General features: G+C 52.5%; 1 long non-coding RNA gene across 1 annotated transcript; it reads left to right on the top strand.

The window, feature by feature from the left end:
• Positions 1-11956: 11956 nt before the first annotated feature.
• Positions 11957-23113, top strand: LOC135361814 (uncharacterized). Its single transcript, XR_010405920.1, has 3 exons — positions 11957-12660; positions 17039-17192; positions 22743-23113. It is a non-coding gene; the product is annotated as an uncharacterized LOC135361814 (long non-coding RNA).
• The last annotated feature ends 1030 nt before the right edge of the window (positions 23114-24143 follow it).

Below are 24143 nucleotides of genomic sequence, written 5' to 3'. Positions count from 1 at the left end.
GTGATGTGGCCAAGGTCAACTCAGCTAGCCAGGGGCGGGGCTGGATTTAGAACAAGGCTGTGGGACCTCAGAGCCCTCCCACCCCTGCCCTGCGTGCCTTGCGTGCCTGCATCTTTCTCCCCTACCCTGGCAAACAGGAGTCTACCGAGAGCTCCGGGCTTTCAATTGTTCCAGCGGGAGCTTCCTGGGAGCTGACAAGAGGGAGCCACTGCTTGGGCCACCTCGGGCCGTTCCTGCCTGGCTATCAATGGGCCTTTGTGTGGCCAGGTCTGGCCCAGCCCCCAGCTACACTCTACAGCTTCCTGATGATTTCAGGGCTCTCAGCCAGCAGCTGGGCATGGCCTGGGAAACCACCACCCAAATGAACAGGGCCTGCCTAGACAGTCAGGATTGAGCAGCCCCTGGGCCTTTGCACTTGCTATTCTCTCTGTCAGAAAAGACCTTCGCTCAGTTTCGCCCATGACCAGTCCCTTCTCGTCCTTCAAGTCACAACTCAAATGTCACCATTTCAAACAGGCCCCTCCTGACCATCAAGATCATTATAATATGAGCTCTAAGAGGGAAGGGGTTTGTCTTTTGTGTGTGTGTGTGTGGCGGGGGGAGAGACTAACAATAAAGAAGTTATCAGTCCAATAAAATCCTTTCTGCTAATGATACGTTTTGTAAAAATAATCTGATGATGGATAGAAAGAGTCTGGGCAGGGGGCCCCTCTGAGGCAGTGACATTTGAGCAGAGACCTGGAGGAAAGGAAGGAGCCATGCCAATATCTGGGGGAAGGAGAGTTCCAGACAGAGGGAACAGCAAGTGCAAAGGTCCTGAGGCAGGAGTATGCTGATGTGTGTGAGGTGCAGCAAGGAGGTCAGCGTGTCTGGTGCAGAGTGACTGAAAGGAGGATGGCGGGAGATGAGATTGGTCGGGGGGGCGGGGTAGGTCATGCAGGGCTGTGCGGGCCATAGGGAGAACATTGCCTTTCCCTCTGAGAAGAGTTCAAGGGACATGACCTGAGGTGGGTTTCCGCCGGCTCCCCTAAGCTGCCTTGTTGAGAATGGACTAGGTGGGGCAAAAATGGAAGAAGGGAATTTATTCGTCCAACCAAATGGAGCCCCTACTGTGTGCCAGGCATAGTCCTAGGCCCGGAGATACAGCAGTGAACCACTTCAAAAACCTCTGCCCTCAGGGAGCTCACATGCTTGACATGGAAGCTTGATGATAAACCAGAGAAGTGAGTATAATAATTAGTATGTTAGGTGATGGAGTGGAGAAAATGTAAGCAGAGAAGCATCCGGGAGTGTCGGGGAGTGTGTGGGCACATGCAGCATGCACCCTGCAGACGCCACACCTCGTCCAAGCCTGTGAGCTCCTGCCGGGGGATGGTGGCCTTCCTGCGGCTGGATCCCAGACCCCAGCATGGGGCTCGGCTCCAAAATGGACTCCTACTTCATTCTACCTATGGGGAAACTCAGAGAGCTACTGTGACTTGCCCTAAGTCACACAGCTAATAACTGGCAAAACCTGGGTTGAACCCAGGGCTCCTCTCCCCCATGGAGGGGGCGAGGGATGAACTTGACCCTTGGTCTTCCACTGCCTGGAATGCTTAACCCGCCCCTGGAGGCCAGCTCTGTCTGGGCGTGATCTCTGCTAGCGGGAGGTCCTCTGGGCTCTGAGTCCAGCACACATAGGGCAAGCAGTGAATGAACCCAGTGGAGAAGGGACCAAGGCAGGGGCCCTGACTGCCTCGGAGCAATTCTCCTTCCAGGGGATAATTGGCAATGTCTGAAGGTGGTTTAGGTTGTCACCCTGGGGAGGAGGGCGGTCGCCGCTGAACTCGAGTGAGTGGAGGCCAGAGATGCTGCTATAGGACCTACAGAGCACAGGACGGCCCCCCCACATAGGGATCCCCTCCAAACGGGGCTAGTTGGGAGGGACGGGCCCGCCCGCTGTGCGCTGGCGCCACCTGGTGGCCGCACGGGACAAGGCAGCAGCCCGGGGAGGAGCCAAGACGTAGAAGCGATCCGTCCAGGGTTCCGGTAGTAATAATACCCGCCGCAGCGGTAGCGGCGATCCCAGCTCGCCCATGGCTCCCCGTGTGCCTGCCAGGTCCATGCGAGGTGTTTTATTCGGATTAACCCAGACCACATGCACACTAACAGGTCGAATGGACACGTCTGAAACCGAACCCTCCACCTTTGCCCACTCAAAGGCAGCTCCATCCTCGTCCCCACGCCTGTCATCCCGGTGTCCCCCCCTGCTCAGAACCCCCCATGACTCCCACCTCATTCACAGTGAAAGCCAAAGTCTCAAATAGCCCACAAGGTCCCGCCCCACTATTTAAAATCGAAACACACCCCAGCCTGCCTCCTTCCCCTCTGCTGTTTTTTATGTACAGCAGGAATCGCCAATGACAGGTTTTACTTATTTATCTCCCTCCCTGCCAATCTCTTCCCCAGCGAACAGCTCCCTGGGGGCAGGCGCGCGTCTGTGGGGTCTCTGCGCTCTCCCTAGCATCCAGCACTGGCCCTGGGAACAGTAGGTGCTCAACAAACATGTCCTGAATGGATGGGTGGATGGATCCTCGTACCCTCCACCCCAGCCTCGTACAGAACTTTGTGGGTTCTAGTCTTGCTTCCACCGCTGTGCCACCTTGGACAGGCTAGTTAACCCCTCTGGGCCTCAGCTCCCTAACAGGAATAAAAAGAGTCCCCACCTCATTGTCTTCTGAGAGCATTAATCCACAAGTGTTTGGAACCGTGTGGGCACCGAGTGTGTGTTCAACAGGGACCCTGCCTTACTTCAGTCACCATTCCCGGACTTCTTCCTCCTTCCTTCCATGCCCTAAACCCCCGGAGGGGAAGACTTCTGTCTCAGTCATGTTCTTTACTCCACGGCACACAGTAGGTGCTCATTAAATACTGGTGTTGTGGGACGTGGATGGAACTGGAGGGTATTATGCTGAGCGAAATAAGTCAAAAAGAGAAAGACATGTATCATATGACCTCACTGATATGAGGAATTCTTAATCTCAGGAAACAAACTGAGGGTTGCTGGAGTGGGGGGTGGGGGGGAGGGATGGGGTGACTGGGTGATGGACACTGGGGAGGGTATGTGCTATGGTAAGCGCTGTGAATTGTGCAAGACTGTTGAATCTCAGATCTGTACCTCTGAAACAAATAATGCAATATATGTTAAGAAAAAAAAGAAGAAGAAGAAGAAGGTAGCAGGAGGGGAAGAATGAAGGGGGGGAAATGAGAGGGGGAGACGAACCATGAGAGATGATGGACTCTGAAAAACAAACTGAGGGTTCTAGAGGGGAGGGGGGTGGGAGGATGGGTTAGCCTGGTGGTGGGTATTGAGGAGGGCACGTTCTGCATGGAGCACTGGGTGTTATGCACAAACAATGAATCATGGAACACTACATCTAGAACTAATGATGTAATGTAAACAATAACATAACAAAAAATTTTTTTAAAAATACTGGTGTTGTGGGAGGGAAGGACATAAATGTTTGAGGCGAGCCTTCTGTTTGCCATGCACTGTGAGGCAGGCTCTCCTAGTTTACGGGTGAAGAAACCGAGGCTCCCACAGGACAGAGGCAGGACCTGTCCCTCCAAGCTGGTGAGTGCCCTCCTTCGGGCCAGCTCCGGGCTTGAGGGTCAGAGACCCATGGGAGCGGAAGGAAGGGCTGTCATTCTGCAGAGCGGCCAGCAGGGGGCGAGCGGCGACCAGGGACGACTGTGGCTCCCCCGACCAGCACTGACCCCGGAGTGAGGGCCTCCTTAACCTTTGCACCCTGGGCACTTCACTTGCCTCTCGCTAGCCCAGGCCCTGGTCTCGAGGCTCTGTCCTAGCCGGAGATGCCTTTCTCCTGCTCTGCGTCGAGAGCTTATGCTCTTCAAGGGGCTGTGGTTAGGGCTTCCTGCATAGATTAACCCATTTAGTCTTCAGGACAACCAGAATGAGGCGGGTACTGTTATTGCCCCCATTATTCAGAGGGGCCAACTGAGGCTGGGCTGGTGAGGTCACTAGCCAGAGGCAATGCTCTTCCACATTGCGTGTCGGGTGTACGGAGGCAGATCTCCAGCCTCTGGTTGGATATGTGTCATTTGCATGGTCCCCTCTGAGGAGGGGCTGAGTGGGTCCGCACGCCGACGAAAGGGAGGGAGGCAGACAGTTGTACCCACGAGGGTGGAGTGTAGCAGAGCTTAATCATTTGTTTAAAACATTCGTGGACGCTCCATGTCAGGGAATCAGGAAATGTCAGAGAGGGGGGAGCCTCTGGGGATGCTTCAGGGGGAGGGGAGGGAGCCCACTGGATTTTTCAGGGAGGAACAGGAATTTCCCATGCGGAAGTGGTAGGACATTCCAGGCTAAGAGGACAGTGCGTACAAAAGCCCTGGGGTGATTCGAGGAACCCCAATAATCGAGTCTGTAAAAATGGCATAAAAAGATGGGAGAAGGCAAGATGAGGCAGAGGGATCGTGGGGCTCAGTTCTCTGAGACTGAGGGGCAGGGGCAGATCCCTGGGGTCAGACCCAGGATGCACAGGGAGCCAGGGGGGTCCGGGGAAATGGCCCTCTCCCTCCTGCGGGAACCTCAAAGGGTTAGCAGCATCCCCCTTTTTACAGATGGGGAAGCTGAGGCTCGGAGAGGTGGGAGCAGCTTGTCCAGATGACCAGGATTTAAGCCCAGGCCCTCAGGCTCTGGAGTCTGCCCTCTTAACCACAGCACGGGAGCCTCCCAATCTCTAGTCGGCTCTGAGTTTTGGGCTAACTGTGCTCCGCCTTCCCTAATGTAGATTTTAAATGGACTCCCCATCCACCCCCTTTTTTTTTTTTTTAGCTGAATCTGTTTCTGCACAAAGGAAATTATATATCATAGCAGAAATGGAAAACCTATGTCTTTATCATCAATCAAAGATAATGGTGGAAATAAATACAGTAAGAGCTGAACAATGTCATTACATGCTTGCCAGATCCTCTTGCGGGCCCGGCCCAGAAGCAGAGCCCTGTTGGGGCTTGAAACGGACACGAGAGAGAGCTAGCCAGGTGGTGAGGGACATGTCAGGAGCAAGGGAGCTTTTCCCCTTGAGATGCTCAGAGCAGCTGCGAGAGAATCCCTGTAGGGAAAACTGCCTCTCCGTGACCTGATGCCCTGTATTACCTGGAACAATCCAGAGTCCTCGAGTCTCCCAGCAGCTGGAGCAGGCCACTCCACCCCTGGCCAGATGCTTCTCAGCTCCTTCTGGTGCTTGTAGACCCTGCATCCACAGATCCCGCGTGTCCGTGCCTAGGTTCGGGTTGGAGGGGGGGATCCTGGCAACAGAGCCCTGACCGTCCCTCTCACCTTCTGCTTCTCCCTGGCAGAGCCCCCTGGGGCAGGGTATACAGCTGGTGCTCAGCCAGGCCTCTCCAGAGCCTGAGCTGCAGAGACTCAGCGTCCGGCCACCAGCTCCCACAGGGATGGGCCTGCCAAGGCGAGGTGGGCAGGACTGAGCTGGGGGCTCTTGAGACTCGATGCCTCCCCTGGCTGAACCGCGGTCAGGCCATGTGGGCACCCCAAATAGTCTTGGCTCCTGTGTTTGGGGGCTGCCCACCCAAGCCAGGCGCTCCCCACGCATCCTCATCTCTTGCAAATACCTGGCTCAGGCCTCTGGATGCAGCTGCCATTTTGCAGGAAAGGCCAAAGCTAGAGCACATGGAACCCCCCTCTGCCGCCCCCCTGCAACCCCGGGGCGGGGCGGGGTGGGGGGAGTCTGCAGGTCAGAGGGCACAGGATCTGCAGTAGACAGACTGCAAGGAAGAGAAACAGATGGAGCAGGAAACAGAAAGGGAAAGAGACAAAAGAAATGGAATTTTTTAAAAAATGGGCAAGACGAAGTATCCTCTCTAGGGACACCCGTGGAGGTGATAAGACGAGAAAGAAACAGAAGTGATGACCCTGGAAATCAGGGTAGTGGGTATGCTGGTGGGGGGGGAGCTGGGGGACGGGGCTCCTGCTGGGGCTGCTGGAGAGGAGCTGCCTGAGTTTGGCACCTGGAGGTGGTCATAAGAAAGTGTGTGTGGTTTTTGTTTTTTTGTGTTGTTTTTTTTTTTAACCAGAGTTATTAAGGTATTTCTTTGTGCCACATGGTTTTCTGTACCTGGGTTTTATTTTAAAAAAGAAAAAAGATTTTAAAAAAACCACCAGAAATATCATCCATGCAGATGGAGAAGGGGAGGCTCTGCTGAGTAAAGAGGCTTTCCTATGGGTGAGCACAGAGCTACGATTTGAACCCAGCCTATAACCCCCGTGGCTTGTTTATTCATTCAACAATATTTGCAGAGCCTGGGAGTCTTGGCCCCCCCGGGTTGGGGGGGGCTGCAGCAGCATGAGAGAGACTCATTCCTGCCCTCAGGGAGCCCAGGGGCTGGGCTTTGGGACAGGACAGAGAACTGGGAAACCCTCCTGCCAGGACACTGAGGGATTCTGGGTAAAACATGGCAAGTAGCCTTGTAAATGGACGACACAGACTTTAAGGGAAGTCTGCAGGTGTTCAAGCAAAGAAGAGCAGAAAATTGCAGCCTGAGCTAATGCCATGGAAGGGATCCTAGGAACTTTTGAAGAGACTTTTAATTCTGAAATAAGTAAAAGTTGCAAGAATAGGATGATGAATTTTGCTGCATTTGTTCAATCATTCCTTCTCTCTCTCCTTCTGGAGGTATCATTTTCCCCCTGAATCATTTGGGAATACGCTGCAGATGTGATGCTCCTTTACTCCTAAATATGTTAGTGTGCATTTCCTAAGACTCATGACATTCTCTTGTGCAACCACATAGCTATCAAATTCTGCAGCTTTAACACAGATACGATCTAAATGTTTTGCCAATTGTCCCAGTAAAGTCATTCATAGCAATTTTTTTTCTCAGTCCAGGATCTAATGTGGCCATCATGTCTCTCCAGTCTCTCTGAATCTGAGAGATTCCATTCTTGATCTTGATATTCTTTGAGGAGTGCAGGTCAGTTTGTAGAATGTCCCTCCAGATCACGTACTTTTGTTAGGAGCCACAGAAGGGATGTGGTAACCTTCTGGGTACAACTTACCAGGAGGCACAGGATACTGATTATTATTAACCATTATTGACGATTATTACTATCATTTATTGGTGATGTTCACATTGATCTCTTGGCTAAGCTGAGCAAAAGTTTTCCTGTAATTTACTATTTCCCTTTGTAATTAATCATTACTTGGGGGCTTTATTTTCATAGCCCCTGCTGGGAGTGGAGACTGAGCTTTAGGAATTAGAACCAAGAATCCTGAATAGGGAACCTTGAAGAGCCTCAGTCTCAGTGAAAGGGGAATTGGGGGGGAAAAAAAATCCAACTCTTATGTAAGAAGTTGAGCTCTAGATTGGAAAAAGTGTCCCTTGACACTGTATGGCCTCAGGCCTGCCTTCATTTGCTTTGAATTTTAATTTATAACTAGGCAAGGGGAATCCAGGTTGATGGGTGGTGCCCAGCCCTTGGTCCAGGGATGGGCAGGTGACCCAGGCTTGGCCAATCAGAACTCAGTATCCTGTAGCCATAGCAATTGGCGACACATGGAAAATGACCCAAGCCCAGCCAATGAGCTTCTTTCCTGGCACTTTTTTGGATGACTGGGAAGAGCCTGCATTAGTTTATGAGAGCTGCTGGCCTCATGCCTGGGTCAAGAGACAGCACAGGCCAGCTGTGGGACACTGGGCTATGTTCCGCACTGGTGAGTGCCCAGTGAATGCAGGTGGAGGTACGATAGCCACCCCCCACCTCCTCCCTACCCCATCCCCCGCCCAGCACAGCACAGCTCCTCAGGGAGCCTGGGGGAGGGGTGCCAGCAACCGAAGGTGCGGGTTTTCCCAGCACAACCTTGGAAGCCCGCTCCTTCCTTCCTGATGCTTCTGTCAGTGAGAAGGGTACAGAAAGAGCCCAGGGCCAAGTGATGGAGGGCAGAGGGCTGAGAGGGGACCGGGGGGGGGGTGTAAGTGATGGAGGGGAGAGGGCTGAGATGGGGGGGGTGGGGGCCGTAAATGGCCTGACACCCACTGCAGGGACACAGAAACCTCTCCCGATTTTGTCCTGACCTCCATCCCCTGCCTGAATCGAAGACTTTGCCTCAGGAGCCCCTTCTGCTGGGAGAGAAAGTCAAATGTGGATCTGCCCCCGCTGTGGTGACTAAGCCTGAGACCCTGTGCAGGGCCCAGGGAGGCAGCGAGAGAGTGCAGACGGATATGGGACTCATGCTCTGGAAGGACCCCAGGGAACAGACCCCATGGGGGCCATGGGGGATCCATGTATCTGAGAGGTTCGGAATCAAAGGGGAGGAAGAGATTAAATTCTGGCTGGGGAAGCCAGTGGGCCTTCAAGGGGGAGGCAGCAAGTGAGGAACACTTGGTCACTGAACAGTATTTTGTCAGGGGAAAGGAGGAGTGGTGGGGGCACAGCCTGAGCAAAGGCCCAGAGGTGGGAAGAATATGGGAGATTCAGGGCACAGCGGGCTGGGCCAGTGGAGAGTTGGGTCAGGGGAGTGGAGATGGAAGGCCAGCAGGTTTGGATCAGGAATTCCAAGACCTGCTCAGGACTTTGGACATTTCTAGAAGGCCATGGGGAGCCACAGCAGACCTAGGGCCTGTGAGAAGCCTCGCGTGAGAACTATAGGGGCCGTCGCCGTCAGGGCCAGGTGGGCTCAGGGTCTCACCCGAGAGTGAGGGTTTCCTGACATTATGTGCCCTGAACCTTGCCTCACCTGAATCCCTGGCCCTGCCAGACACCAGGCCAAGGGACGATGCGCCGTGAACTTCAGAACCATCTCTCTGGTTGCTGGGTTGAGAAGGGACTGTGTGGGGGTGGGGTGGGGGGGTGAGCGCAGAAGCAGGGCAGCCGAGGCTGGGGCTGCGGTGGTCAGGAGAGGGAGAGGGAGTGAGGAAGTTTGGATTTGGGACTCTGGGGTGACGGGACCTCCCTTTTACTCGGCGGTGTGCCCTGAGTGGTGTCCACGTCACCTAAATGTGTGACCTTAGGCAAGTTGCTTTACCTCTCTGTGCCATCGTGTTCTCATCTGTGAAATGGGGATGCAGCACCTATCTAGGGAGTGGTTGTGGGGGTTAAAGCACTTGGCTTCTAGTTAGCACTACCAAGTGTGGGCCACTGTTATTATTACGGTTATTGGTGATGTTGCTGTCAACACCGTCTCCCTCCAGGCTTCACGGCAGACAGTCTGGAGCAAGTGAGTACGTTACCCATTAATCTTGCTCTGACCTTGAGGGTTCCAGACTCTTGTACCCCTTTCTGGAGCCCCCAGAGCCCCCATCACGGAGTTTCTGATCCGGACTCCAGTCTCCCCTGTCTGGGCGCCTGTCCAGGTCCCCTGCACTCAGCCCCGTCCTCACCGGGACAGAAACACACACCCAGAGTGGACTTGGACACTGTGGCGCCCCTTCCCTTCTGCCTCCACCTTCCTGTCCCTGACACTTGTCTCCCGAAACCCGCCCCTTCTTTGTCCAGGCCACCGTCCCGGCTCACCGTTTCCGCTCACCTTCCCTACAACAACCTTCCTGCTCCTTCTGACTTAACCAGAGAAAGGTTATATGCTCAATTTTAGGTCATGCAGCCTGTCCTTCAAGTTCAAACAGCACAGACACTGCATGCCAGCATTTCAGATCACTTATGAAACCTGGAAAGCTGTTGATAGAAGTGGTCTCAGGGGAGGAGTGAGAGACCATTGGTTTCCTGTCATTTGCATTTCATGAAATTTGGGGGAGAAATGAGTTCGCTTTTCTATTTTTTTAAATTCTGCTCAAAACCTTGGCAAGACATGTAAGTGGTAAAAAAAATTCAGATGGCACAAAAAGGTATGCAGTGAGGATGGAGTCTTCCCTCCGCCCTGGCCCCCGGCTCTGCGGGTCCCCTTTCCCACAGCAACCCTGTGCCTGGTGTCTTGTGGGCTCTCGCAGAGAAGGTGTGTGAATGCCAATACACGTGACCACAGATGCTCTTTAGTTACACAAACAGAAGCAGGGCACACTCAGTGTCTCACATCTTGCTTGCTCTCACTTGACACGTCTTGCTGATCTTCATTTAGCACGTGTGTGCTGCCATCGTCCCTTTTCACAGCTGCGTAGTATTCCACCGTGGGGCTGGCCCGAGTTCCACTTAGTCATTCCCTTGCTGTGGGACCATTAAGTTATTTCCAGCTTTTTTCTGTTTCCACGCAATGGGAGAGTCACTGTCTTTCTCCTTAATGCCATCACGCATGCATGTGAGTAGATCTGTGCGAAAAATCTCCGCAATCAGATCTTATGACAGATTTGTGCGTTTTACCTTTAGATCCATAAGATCAAATTGCACTTTGGAGAGGTTGTACCAATTTATTGTCCCACCAACAATGTGTGAGGGCGCCTGTTTCCCTAGAAGCTTGGCGGCACTGTGTTTTATGAACTTCTGGATTTTTTTGTTACTCTGTAGGTGAAAGCAGGTATCTCTGTCTAAACTTCAGTTTTTATTTTTATTTTTTAAAGATTTCGTTATTTGGCGGAGAGAGAGAGCACAAGCAGGGGGAGTGGGAGAGGGAGAAGCAGACTCCCTGCTGAGCAGGGAACCCAACACGGGCCTCGATCCCAGGATCCTGGGATCATGCATGACCTGAGCCGAAGGTAGACATTCAACTGACTGAGCCACCCAGGTGCCCCATAAACTTCGGTTTTTAAATTGAGAGTGAAACAGAGCACCTTTTGGTTGTTGATTCAAACCTGCCATCATTGGTCTGTGCGCCACTGTTTTTTAATTTAATGTAATTTAATTTTTCTCTTCATCCTTGATGCCCAGGCCTATGACGTATGTCCCTAGGTGTATATGTGTTTTTGTAAAACAAGTAGTAGTATTTTTTTTAAAAATTTATTTGAGAGAGAGAGAGAGAGCACAAGCAGGAGGAGGGGCAGAGGGAGAGAGAGAATCTCAAGTAGACTCCACGCTGAGCACAGAGCCCAACTTGGGGCTTGATCTCACGACCCTGAGATCATGACCCGAGCCGAAACTAAGAGTTGGACCCTTAACGGATTGAACCAGCCAGGCGCCCCACAAGTAGTAGTATTTTATGCATGAGAGTTTTTAATTTACAGTTTCTCCTTCTGTTTCTTTTCTTTTTTTTTTTTTTAAAGATTCTATTTATTTATTTATTTGAGAGAGAGAGAGAGAGAGAAACAGCATGAGAGGGGATAGGGTCAGAGGGAGAAGCAGGCTCACCGCCGAGCCGGGAGCCCGATGTGAGACTCGATCCCAGGACCCTGGGATCATGACCTGAGCCAAAGGCAGTCGCTTAACCAACTGAGCCACCCAGGAGCCCCTCTCCTTCTGTTTCTTACTTCTTTCCCTCAACATTCTGTTTCCACAATGTCTGCATGTTGCCGTATGTGGCTGAGCATCTCTCACCATGCTGGAAAGCCATTTATTTCTGCTGCCTTTTCAGCAGGCCATTTGTTCACGTCCTTTGGGGCAGAACATTTTTCAGTCATGAGCAAACCTGGGCCTGAGCCTGTCTCCTCTGAAGTTGGAAAGACACGCAGGGCTGGGAGGGAGAGCGCCCCAGCTGCTACATGACTAATGCTGGGTCCTGCGGCCCCCACCCCACCCAACCTGCTGCCATGGCCCCCACTTGGGCAGGTTGGGCCCTGGCAGCTGCCTACATGTGTGGCCTGGAATGGCCTTGGCAGGAGAGTGCTTGAGGGTTGTGGGGGCCCTTGGAGGGTGGGCTCAAGGCCAGGACTCTCCCCTCTCTGAGCTGTCCAGACCTCAGGCCTTCTCCCTGGGGCTCTCACACACAGCCCATGGCCTGTCAGAGGACAAGAAGCCCAGTTCCTTCCTGGAATGGGCAGAGCTAAGTGATAAGGGAGTGAAACCACCCACGTCCACCCTCTCTCTATGGGCATGGCCTGATGGCGTGGGCACGCTCTGCCTGGTGTAGCGAGGCCAGGGGCTAAGTCATAGCTCCCCAGCCTTTGGCATGTTGGGTCTTTCTGAGTCAAGGTCTCCATGTGCGTCAGATAGGGGTGATTTGGGGTGTCCGAATCACCTTGTGCCTCCCTTTCTTTTGGCCACCACAGTATAATCCATCCACCCATCCAGCCAAATATTTATTGAGCACCCACTCAGCACCAGGCACTGGGCTTAGAAGTAGACCTGATGGACAATAATCTGTGCATTCCTGGAGCTGATTGTGTGTGTGGGTGTGGGTGTGATAGGCAGAATAATGGGAACCCCCACCCCACAATATCCACATCCTAATCCCTAGAACCTTCGAATACGCTAGGTTACATGGCAAGGGGGAATCAAGGAGGCTAATCAACGGACCTTGAGCTGGAAAGATGATCCTGGACTATCCAGTGGGCCCAGTGGAATCACAAGAGTCCTTCTAAGTGCAAGAGGGAGGCAGCCAGGGAGGGTGAGAGCCAGAGGGACGAAGCACAAGAGAGACCAGACTCACCACTGCTGGTCTTGAGGATGGAGGATGGAGCCAAGAAAGGCAGGTGGCCTGTAGCAGCTGACAAGGAAAAGAAACAGATTCTGTCTTTGAATCTCCAGAAGAAACTCAGCCCTGCCCCTGGAGTTTCACCTAATGAGACCCAGCTTGAGCTTCTGATCTCCACAACTATGAGGTAAGGTTGCATTGCTGTAAAAGCTACCAAGTTGTGGGGATTTGTTACAGCACAACAAGAAACTAATATACAAATAAACAAGTGTAACATATAATAGGTGAGGTGGTGAGAAGTGCTATGGGGAAAATAAAGCCAGATGGGGGATGGGGATATTGGCTTGGTTTATGATTTTAAGCAGGGTGAACAGGCTGGAAAGGCCTCACTGAGAAGGTCGCATTTAACAGAGGCCTGAAGGAGGTGAAGACATGTGCCACATGGATAATGGTGGAAAGTGTACCAGGCGAACAGAACAGCAAGTGCAAAGGCCCTGAGGTGGGGGCGTATCTGGACAGCCACTGTGACTGGGGCAGAGGTGGGGGAGATGGAGAGAGGGAGGTCAGGAAGGTTGTGGGGGTCAAATGAGCTCGGGTGAGAGGGGCCTGGCATACAGGAGCCCCTCCACAAGATCTGTAAAGGTGGTGCTGGGCCGGGGGTCCCAGTCTCAGAAGCAGAGCATGCTTCTCCAAGCAGGAATTGAACCAAGATCCATCCCTTTCCCAGCTCTGTGCAGGGTGCTGAAGTGAGGAAGGAATGTGCCCGCCCCCCCCCCCCCCTTGCTTCTTAGGCCAGCTTGTTGCTTAGCATTATTCTCTGGATCTCAGTGCCTGATACAGTCTGGTCTAGGTGGGGTGGGCAGAGATATTATAACCTCCCTCTCGTCCCGGAACTGCCAAGCCTCGGTGCAGAAGGCTGCGCTGCCTTCCTTGGGATTGTGGCCAAGCAGGCCGGCCTGTGCCCTGAGCTCGGGCAGCTGGGCTGAGGCCTGGGGAGAAAGATGGCTATTTTCCCTCCAGTTCCTGTACTCCGAGCCCTGGGGCGGATGGCTCCCCCTCCCTGGGCCTCAATCTCCACATCTGTGCCACAGTGGTTGGATTATTGAGAGTCTCAAACCCACAGCCTGCAGTTACATCCTGCTCACAGATGTGCTTAAATATTTTACGTTAGTTGCCACCACTTAAAAGTTGGGAAACTTCTCGTAAAGCTGTATTTGTAAGGTTGCTCTTGAGAAATCACGAGGTCTGGCAGCTAGTGATTGGAGCTGAGTAGTGGCGACCACAGTCCCCACCCGGCCCACTTGGCCATTTCTGACTCTTATCCTGCAATGTCAGGGTGATTGAGTTCCCAGCCCTGGACTCCCATGGCCCCTCCGGCTCTGAGTTCATTCATTCATCCAAAAGCTAGTCCGTGGGGCACCTGGGTGCCTCAGTCAGTTAAGCGTCTGCCTTCGGCTCAGGTCATGATTCCGGGGTCCTGGGATCGAGCCCCGCATCGGGCTCCCTGCTCGGTGGGGAGCCTGCTTCTCCCTCTCCCTCTGCCTCTCCCTCCGGCTTGTGCTTTCTCTCTCTCAAATAAATAAATAAATAAATAAAATCTTAAAAAAACACAAAAAACAAAAGCTAGTTCGCAAGTGTTAACAGGTGTAGGACCTAAGAGCTAAGCCTTATAATGCCCATTTACAGATGGGGGGAGGAGGGTTCAGCCAGGGGACCTGGTTCACCAGGGTCACAGAGCCACAGTGGACTGACCAATTGACAATTGGCCAAAATTTATTGAATATTGACCATAGGCCCAACACCTCCGTGGTGTGCCTGACCCTGAGGCACAGCAGGGGACAGGATGGACACGGAGCCCATCCCCTGGAGCTGCTGGTCAGGTGGGGAGATAAACAGGGACACAGACAATCCCCACACAGAGAAGCCAGTGTTGGGATGGGGGAAGAAAGCCCAGGGGCTGTGGGAACCGGTGGTGTGGTGGTGGGGACCTGCACCTGGAGAGGGATTGAAGGTGGGCTTCCTGGGGGAGGAAGAGGAGCAGCAGGGAGAGGAGGAGGGGTCCAAGCAGAGGGCACAGCCTGGGCAAAGTCCTGGAGGTCAGTGAAAGATGGGGGCCTGGTCAGCGAGCTGCCGGAGTCGGAGGGGGGAGTCTGGAGGGGCCAAGGCACAAGCTGGGGTAAGGGGAGGTCGTGGTTGTCCTGAGGGCCGTGGGGGTCCTAGGAGGCCTGAGACCAGGAGGGTCAGGATCCAGTGCACCCACCTCACAATCCATGGAAGCTCACCTCTCCTTCCTCTCCCCTCCTCTGTCCCCCTCCACCTCTGTTTCTATGTCTGTCTGTCCTTTTGAGTCTTTCTCTCTCTGACCATCTCTGTCTCTCCACCTCCATCTGTGTGTCTGTCAGCCTCTATCTCCCCCCCACACCAATCTAGTGACACAAATGCTCCTGCCTGACTCCCATCTACGCCCCCCAAGTCTCCCCACTCCTACTAGAAAGCTCTCAGGGGAAATGTGTTCACCACCAGCCGTTTGTGAATGCTCCAGGGGTCCAGCCCCAGCCACAGGCGGCCTGGCCTCAGTCCCTGGAGGGAAACTGCAGGTTTTCAATTCTTCCACATGGTGGGAGGGGCCTGGATCTCTGCAGAGACTCCCCTTGAGCTCCTCCTAGGCTCTGAATGTCCTAGTCTGTGGATGTCCCAGGAGAAGGATTTTCCCCGGAAGGAGAAGGTGGAAGGAGGAATGAGGGACAGTTGGGGCCAAGAGAGGCCTGTCTAGTCCCTCTTCTGTCCCTCATCTGCACCTTGCGGGTACGCAGTAGGCCCTCGATGAATGTCTGATGAATGCACAGGTGGATGGTTGGCTGCCTGGGTGGGGGGTTAGAACTTAATCCTGAGAACATTGATCTTGAAGGAAAATTACTCGGCCATGATCCAAACCTCCGAGTCACCCAGCTGGCTCCACCTCCCTCCCTGCTGGCCTCCTCCAGTGTAAGTATCTCTAGGGAGAGGGTGTGTCTTCGCTCAGAGACATCTGCGTGTGTCTATGTTCAGAGATGGGCCATGTGATGCCCTGGCTTCCATGTGGGTTATAATCCCCCACAATGCCTAGCACAACGCGTTTGTTTCTGTGACACGCGGAGCACATGAATACGTGTGGAGGCCCACGAGGCTTACTCAAGTATCTCTGGCATCCCGGGTGGTATATGGTCAGGGTGGCATCGAACCACAGCAAGCCTGTGGGAGGTAAGCTTGTTGTCATTCTTCAGGTGGAGGATGTTGAGGCTCAGAGGAGGTCATAGGAAGGGATAGGGGAGGCACCAAGCCCGAGTGCATGTCCTCTGACTCCCAGGTCAGTGTCTTCTCAGCCACATCCATGGTCTCAGAATGGCCTCAAGGAGATCTGCTCTTTAGATGAGGGAAGAGGGCCAGAGTGAGCAACCATAATCGCGCTAGTATTTCGTGAGCATTTACTATGTGCTAGACCTTCTAAGTGTTCTCTTATTTATCCTTCCTGAATCAGTCAAAGTTCCGCCAAAGAAGATCCAGGAGAGAGGCGGTGGGGGGGTGGGGTAGAGAGAGAGACAGAGAGAGAGGGAGATCTATTGTAAGGACTTGACGTATGTGGTGGGAGTCTGGTTAGGCAAGTCCAAATTTGTGCAGGCCATTAGGAAGGGCAGCCTAGAGATTCAGGCAGGAGCAGATACAGAGACTCCTGTCCACAGGTGGGATTTCTTCTTTCTTAAGGAAACCTCATTCTGTTCTTAAGGCCTTTCAACTGATTAGATCAGGCCCACCCGGATGATCCGGGATAATCTCCCCTACATATAGTCCATGACTGTAGATGTTAATCACATCTACAAAACACGATTGTGGCAACCCCATCTGTGCCCCTGTTTCGCTGACAAACTGGGCATGAGTCTAGAACTGACCATCCTGCTCCCAAGAAGCCTAGAAGGCATGTACTGATAATGCTTCCATGTAGGGTGGGAAAACCGAGGCTTATGGAGGGGAAGGCAATCTAGGCAATAGGAACTGCAAGTGCCAAGGCCCAGAGGCAGGGCTGAGCTTGAATATTCAAGGAGTGGAAGGAAAGTTAGCATGGCTGGATCCTAGTGAGTCGGGGGGGGAAGTCATCATGCTTGCATGTAAGGTGGGAAAGCTGAGGCTTGTGGAGCGGAAGTGGTCTAGCTCTTGGCCCCGCAGCTGGTAGGGAAAGAACCAGGTTCACAGCAAGGCTGGGCACCTCCAGATCCTATGTTCTTACCACCTCGCAGTTATTCTTGGCAGCCCTTTTTAGTCCTACCCCAGGGGAGCGGGGACCTGCCTGACTCAGGGGTCAGAAATCAAATAGCCCACTTTAGAGCAGAGGCCATGTATTCTGTAGAATAGGGAAAGAACTTGGGGTGTGACTTGAGTGGTTCGAACCCTGGCTTTACCACCTGCTAGCTTACGCACGATAACATGGCATGTCCTGACGTTCAGGTGGCACCACAGTGGTCCCTGGGCTGACTTCAGGCCCACTCTGGACTTGGCTCTATGTGATGGTGAGAGCGTTAATCTGATTTCAGTTCTCCTTTAATCCTACTGACTGTGGCCGGGAGGACGTCGCAGATTGCAGCCACCGTGTCTCCAGCGCCTCTCTGATGTTGGCCAATCTCCTTTCTAACAAAACAGAAGAGCCCCAGGCTTAACACCTGCAGGAGCATCAGTGTCCCACATCAGGTAATGTGATTGTGTCTCCATGGAACTTCCTTGTGTCGTTTTCCTGCTATTTATAGAAAGTATATGGTGATTCTCCCTACATGGTGTTATTGCCAAGATTCCTCTATACAGGGGTGCTTGGGCCGCGCAGTCAGTTAAGCGTCTGACTCTTGATTTTGGCTCAGGTCATGATCTCAGGGTCCTGGGATCGAGTCCCGCATCGGACTCCTTGCTCAGCGGGGAGCCTGCTTCTCCTTCTCTCTCCCTCTGCTTGTGCTCTCTCTGTCAAATAAATCAAATCTTAAAAAAAAAAAAAAAAAAGATTCCTCTATACGGGGTGCTTGGACGGCGCAGTCAGTTAAGCGTCTGACTCTTGATTTCGGCTCAGGTCATGATCTCAGGGTCGTGAGATCAAGCCCCACGTCAGGCTCCATGCTCAGCGGAGGGTCTGCTTGAGATTCTCCCTCTCTTCCCCTCCCCCTGCTCACCTGCTCTCTCTCAAATTAATAAATAAATCTTTTTTAAAAAGAAAAACACAAAAAAAGATTCCTTTATCTAAGTTTCCTTAAATAAAGAAATTGATCTAAAGAAAAATGCTAAACAATATAGTACAGAGAGTACACAGAGCAAAACAACAAAACAGCAACAGAAAGAACACAGAGTTAATGGAGAAAGGTTTACTTAGCATCTGACAGGCAGTCGTCATACTTGTGATGACTCTTATTCGTTCGTTCATTCATTCAGTCACTCATACGTTCAGTGAGCATTTATTAAACACCTACTATGTGCCAGGTACTTGTTCGGGTACCTTATCAAGAGATAAGATTGTTTTCTTATGGGGCAGACATTCTAGTGGGAAACACCAACAATAGCAATCCAGCGAATAATCAAACAGAATCATGTCATCAGGGAACAAGTCCAGTGAAGGCAACATGCCTGGGAAGAGGGGTGTGTGCAGAGATTTGGAGAAGGGACCTCCTCTGGCTGGGGTGGTCGGAGAAGGCTTCTCTGCAAAGGTCATATCGGAGTCAAGACCTGGTTAACAAGAACCAGCCGGTCATGGGGAGATCACGGGGAAGGTGTTCTAGGCAATAGGAACAGCAAACGCAAAGGCCCGGAGGCAGGGCCGAGCTTGAATATTCAAGGAGCGGAAGGAAAGTTAGCATGGCTGGATCCTAGTGAGTCAGTGGGGAAAGTGGGAGGTGAAATCAGAGGGGTAACAGGGACCAGACAGCCAAGGCTCCAAGAGCCATTAGTATTATTTTTATGCCACCATGAGGGCTCCATGCATACGGCTGGCCTACCAGCTGTCATATGTATACAGCTGAGGGTATCTATCGAGTTTGTCTGAAGCTGGGAGGATCTGGGGACGGAAGGAAGGGCTGGGGCCCAGGCACCAGAGTCCAACCCCCTGAAGGCTGTTGCAGGGAACCAGGCCCACCCAGGCTTTAAAACCAGTCAAGACATGGGAATCCCTCTTCTAAGAAATTCATACATTATCCCTGAGACTGTGACGTCCCCACCTTGGCCTGAGCCCTCTCCTGCCCCTTCGCTGTTTGTCTCCCAAGCAATTAGCACCATCTTTCGTATTAACGTCTTACTCATTTGTTTCTTGTCTGCCTCTCCTACAAGAATGTCATACCCACAAAGGCAAGGGTTTTTGTTTTCTTCCCTGCAGCAATCCCTCATGCCTCGCACACTGTCTGGCACATAGTAGGTGCTTAACAAGTATGTACGGAATAGGTGAATGAATGAACATGCTCCGGCCCCATCCCGGTCCCTACCTCGGTCCCAGGGGTAACTGTTCTTCTCTCTTTGCGATGGTCCCTTCCAGATCTTATTCCACTGGTTCTAAAACAGGGTGATTTTGTTCCCAGGGCACAGTTGGCAACGTCTGGTGACATTTTTGTTGTTGCAACCAGGAGAGAAGTGCCACCATCATCTCATGGATGGAGGCCAGGGATGATGCTGCCAAACATTCTTTCTTTTTTTTTTTTTTTTTAAGATTTATTTATTTATTTGAGAGAGAGAGAGCATGGGGAGGGGCAGAGGGAGAGGGAGAGGGAGAGAGAATCTCATGCAGACTCCCCACTGAGCGCGGAGCCCGACGTGGGGCTCAACCTCACAACCCTGAGATCATGACCTGAGCCGAAATCAGTAGACACTTCACCGACTGAGCCACCCAGGTGCCCCAGCATTCTACAAAGCACAGAACAATGCCCATAGCAGAGACTGATCCTGCTCCAAACATCAACAGTGCTGAGGTTGAGGGACCCTGCCTTAGTCTACGCAGCCACGCAAAGATATGCTTGTTGGAAGTACAAAGATCTGAGGCACCTGGGTGGCTCAGTCGTTAAGTGTCTGCCTTCAGCTCAGGTCATGATTCCAGGGTCCTGGGATCGAGTCCCTCATCAGGTTCCCTGCTCGGCGGGAAGCCTGCTTCTCCCTCTCCCACTCCCCCTGCTTGTGTTACCTCTCTCGCTGTGTCTCTCTCTGTCAAATAAGTAAATAAAATCTTAATAAAAAAAAGAAAATACAAAGATCTTTTGGGGGTGTTTTAAAGGAATGGTATCATATTGTGTATATCATTCTGAGCTTGCTTTTCTCTCTTGGTCATAAATGCTGGAGATTCTTCAGGCTAGCACAGGCAAACCTCCCCAAACTTTTTCACACCAACAGAACATTCCAGGGTGGGAGGCAGCAACAGTTTTCCTGGCCATGTTCCTCCATATTGGCATGTGGATTGCTTGCAATTTTTGATTATCACAAACGTTGCTTCAATAAATATTTGGGGGTGTTCATTTACACAAGCTATTAATTTATTATGATTAATATTGCTTCAGCCAGGGGCACCTGGGTGGCTCAGTTGGTTAAGCGACTGCCTTCGGCTCAGGTCATGATCCTGGAGTCCCGGGATCGAGTCCCGCATCGGGCTCCCTGCTTGGCGGGGAGTCTGCTTCTCCCTCTGACCCTCCTCCCTCTCATGCTCTCTGTCTCTCATTGTCTCTCTCGCAAATAAATGAAATCTTAAAAAAAAAAAAAAAAAAAAAATTGCTTCAGCCAGACTGAGCAGGGATTTTAGCTCTTGCCACAAAAGCCCTGGGAACTCTGAAGGGAGATGAACAAGATTATCCCCAAGGCCCTTCTGGCTCAGACATTCCCTCAGGCTGAACGTGGAGCAATCACTGGCCGGAGAAGATACCCTGCCTGAGAAGTCAAGGAGCTCACGGAGAGGCTTAGCAGAGGGAAGGGCATGCCGGGTGGCAGAGACAGCAGGTGCAAAGGTCTAAGGCGGGGGCGTGCAAGGCGTGCAAGGCGGGCTGGGCCAACAGCAACGAGGGCCGCCTCCCGCAATGGCTTCGTGCTAAGGCCTGGCTGCCCCCAGTGTGATCCCTAGACCCCGAAGTGTCTTGGAAAAGCGGAACCTCGGGCCCCACCCCAGATCTACAGAGTCGGAATTTGCTTTTTCACAAGACACCCAGGTGTTTTGGATGCACGTTGAAGATGAAGAACTGGCCTCAGTCTAGAAACATCCAGAGAGACATTATTACCCTCCAAGAGGGAAGGGTGGATGGAAGTGCTGCTCTTCTCTGTTTTCACATCCCTCAGACACCTCCAGACGCTTTCACGGTGGTGGAAGAACAAAGAAGGAAAGAGAAGGCCACCACGGGGCAGGCGTGCTTATGTGCGTGCACGCACACACGCACACACACACGCACACGCACGCACACTGGTGGTGTCGTTCGCCATTCCGGGGATAGCTAAGAGGCCTGTGGATCCTCATGGGGGCATTTCCTACCGAAACAGGTCACACTGCGTGCAATCCTCCCCCCGAGATCTGCAGGCCCTGGGGGTCATCCCAGCCTAGAGGTCAGAGGTGACCCTTTGACACTTGAGCCACTGTCGGCAGTAAAAGTGACAGCATGACGGCCTTGTCGTCCATCGCGGGGAGAAGAACCTGTCGGGGCCTGTCCTTTCGGATGGGAGCAAAGCCACAGGGCTGCCAGGGCCTCGCTCTGATGCTCGGCTCGCCTGGAGGCCCCTCCTCGTAAATCCATCTTCTTTAAGGGCTCAGAGTCAGGCCTTTTCTAGCGGCCATCTGTGTAAACAAAGTATTTTTGGGTCCAGAAGAGTGGTTTCTTCTCTGGGCAAGACTTTTTGACTTAATTGTCCCCTCACCTCTGGCTCCCATGCTTAAAAAGATTAAGACTGGGCAAAAGAAACATATCATTTTAGTCCACATCTCTTAAGAAAACAAAAACACATTCAAATTCCACTCCTCCCTGAGGGAGGTGACTGTGTTGGCACTGGGCCCGGCCCTGGAAGGCTCTAGATGTCAAGCTGAGGGGACAGATGTTTATTCCCAGCCTCCAACGACTCTCTCCTGACCTCTGACCTCTGGCCCCCAGCCTCGACCTTTCCCGTTTCTCTGCATTCTGTCTCCCCACATGCCTGGACCCATCTGTGAGCCTCCATCTGTCCACGCAGGAAGGAAAACAGAGTTCACAGCATAAATATTTAGCCTGAAGATCTTGGAGAGTGTTTTGGGGAGGTTCCTGGCAGCGGGGTTCCAGCACGGCTGACCCCACAGCCTCATCTTGCTCCTGCCTGCCTGCCCTCCACGCGCATCTCCCTCAGCCCCACCATCCAAGGCAACTGGAGGCCCCTAGAGGAAGCTGGTGGGGGGGGCACTTGAGTCTGGCTCCCCAACAATGTCCATCACCCCTCCCAAAGTCACACTAATGAACATGCAATCTAGGTCAAGGCAGTTCAACCGCTGGCCCCCAGCTCCTCATACAGACAATCTGGGCCTGCCATTGAAAGATCTGACCTCGTTCACAGCTGAAGTTAACATTCAGGGCTCTGAGCCAGACCTGAGTTTGAAATCTGCCGCTTCCTAGCAGGGTGATGGTGAGTAAGGTACTTTGGTTTTTTTGAGCCTCTCATTTCTTCCTTGTAAAATGAAGATAAAGGGGGCGACTGGGTGGCTCAGTCGGTTAAGTGTCTGCTTTCGGCTCAGGTCATGATCTCAGGGTCCTCGGATTAAGCCCCACGTTGGGCTCCTTGCTCAGTGGGGAGTCTTCTTCTTCCTCTCCCTCTATGCTCTCTCTCAAACTCACTCTCCCTCAAGTAAATAAATAAAAGCTTTTTAAAATATAAAATAAAATGAGGATAAAGCCAGTGCTTCTTAACTGGGGGTGATGTTGCCTGCTGGGAAACATTGGGCAAAGTCTGGAGACAGTTTTGGTTGTCACAACTTGGCAGGGTGGTGGGGGTTGGGGGGTGGGGGTAGCTATTGGCCTCTAGTGGGCTGAGGTCAGGGATGTTGCTAACTACCCTGCAGGGCACAGCACAGCCGCTTGCAACAAAGAATTATCCAGTACAAATGTCGATAGTGTTGAGGTTGATAAACCCTTGGATAAGGTGATCCCCACATCGTCGGGTCGCTATGAGGATCAAGTTCACCAAGCTGCTGAGACAGGGTCCGGCGCATGCTAAATGTCCAATGCATGGCTGTGAACGTAGTTAATGTTATTATCCTCTCTGTTGACCTCATCCTTCTCTCTCCAGCCTCAGACCATCTCCTAGCACCATGCCTGGGGGCACCTTTCGCAGTGCAGAGGGCACCTGTCTGCGCCCATTTCCACATCCCAGCCACAGGCCTCTCCTCCGGACTCCCACAGCTGCCTCCTCACTGCGCTGTGGGCCTCCACGCCTGCCCCCACTCTGTCACCTCCTCCACACCCCCACCACTGTGAGTCCCTAAAAACCAGCGTGTTCTGAGCGCTAAAAATGTTCTCGATCTAATCACTGAGCGCTTTATGTGTATTATGTTCCTTAATTCTTAGAACAACTGGGAGGCCAATACGATGATTGTCTCCATTTTAAAGGAGGGCAGACTGAGGCTCAGCGTAGTAACCGGGCCAGGGTCACACAATAAGTAAATGACAGAGCTGGGATTTGAAACCAAGTTTGGCTGAGTCTTGCTCTTTTCACTGGAATGGTACCCAGCATCTCTGTACTCACTAAAGCACCGAGGGGGAGCTCCAGAGTCACTGCAGGGAGGGGGCTGGTCTGTTGAAATAGAGAAACCCCTAGTGTGGACCCAGGGATCTGCACTGTGACAATCTCCTCTCCACCCCGCTCCCTCGGTGATTCTCATGCTGACGGTCTATGCACTACACTTGGGAAGAGACTCTCAGATTCTATTATTCCTTTTCCTAAAACCATCAATGATTCCGTGTTGCCTCAGAATTGAGTCTAAAAGCCTGGGCCCTCTTTTTCTCATTCAGCTGAGTTTTTGCATTTGTGTCATGCCTCTCGCCCCTGGGCATCTGCACATGTTGCAGCCCTGCCTGCCACCTTCTCTCTCCCTTTGCCCGGGTGCTTCCTGCAGGTGCTGGGCTGGGAGTGAGGACTTCTGGGGCTTAGCCTCACCCAGTAGCAGTTACACAGTATAACTTTGGACATGGCTTCACTTTTGGGGGACCTTTGCTTCTCCACTTAAGTCACGAGGATTTGACTAGCTATTGGCTGTGGGAACAGTCGGCCAGAGCATGTTCTAACCACCAAAGTGGGCATCTGGGCTGCCCCACTTGGTTGTGGGTGGGCAGCCTGTTTTTCTGGCAGGTGCTAAGCAGGAAATCATGTTACTGGGAAGTCCAGCCCCAGAGCCTTGGCTGAAGCCGCTTTGGCCGAATCAGTGTTTCCCCACCTTATCTTCAACCTACTTGCTCATAATATTTAGACACATAGCCTTACGTTGAGAAATCTGGTGACTCAGAGAAGAAGCAACTGTGGCCAGCCTCTGATCCTGGAGGCCTCCGCCCCTAACAGGGACGCGCCCTTCCAGACAGAGAAACGTACTTTCCCCACCAGCAGCGCTTCATGGTGGAAGGAGCAATCTGAGACCCACAGAGGGAAACCAACTTCCCTAAAGCCTCACAGCCAGCCAGCCAGCGGCATGCATGC

Source organism: Mirounga angustirostris, unplaced genomic scaffold, assembly GCF_029215605.1.
Source record: "Mirounga angustirostris isolate CCGP_5_RB_7025 unplaced genomic scaffold, mMirAng1.0.hap1 SCAF_10, whole genome shotgun sequence".
Taxonomy (NCBI): domain Eukaryota; kingdom Metazoa; phylum Chordata; class Mammalia; order Carnivora; family Phocidae; genus Mirounga; species Mirounga angustirostris.
The sequence above is the reverse complement of the archived record's forward strand: the minus strand, read 5'-3'. Positions and strand labels throughout refer to the sequence as shown.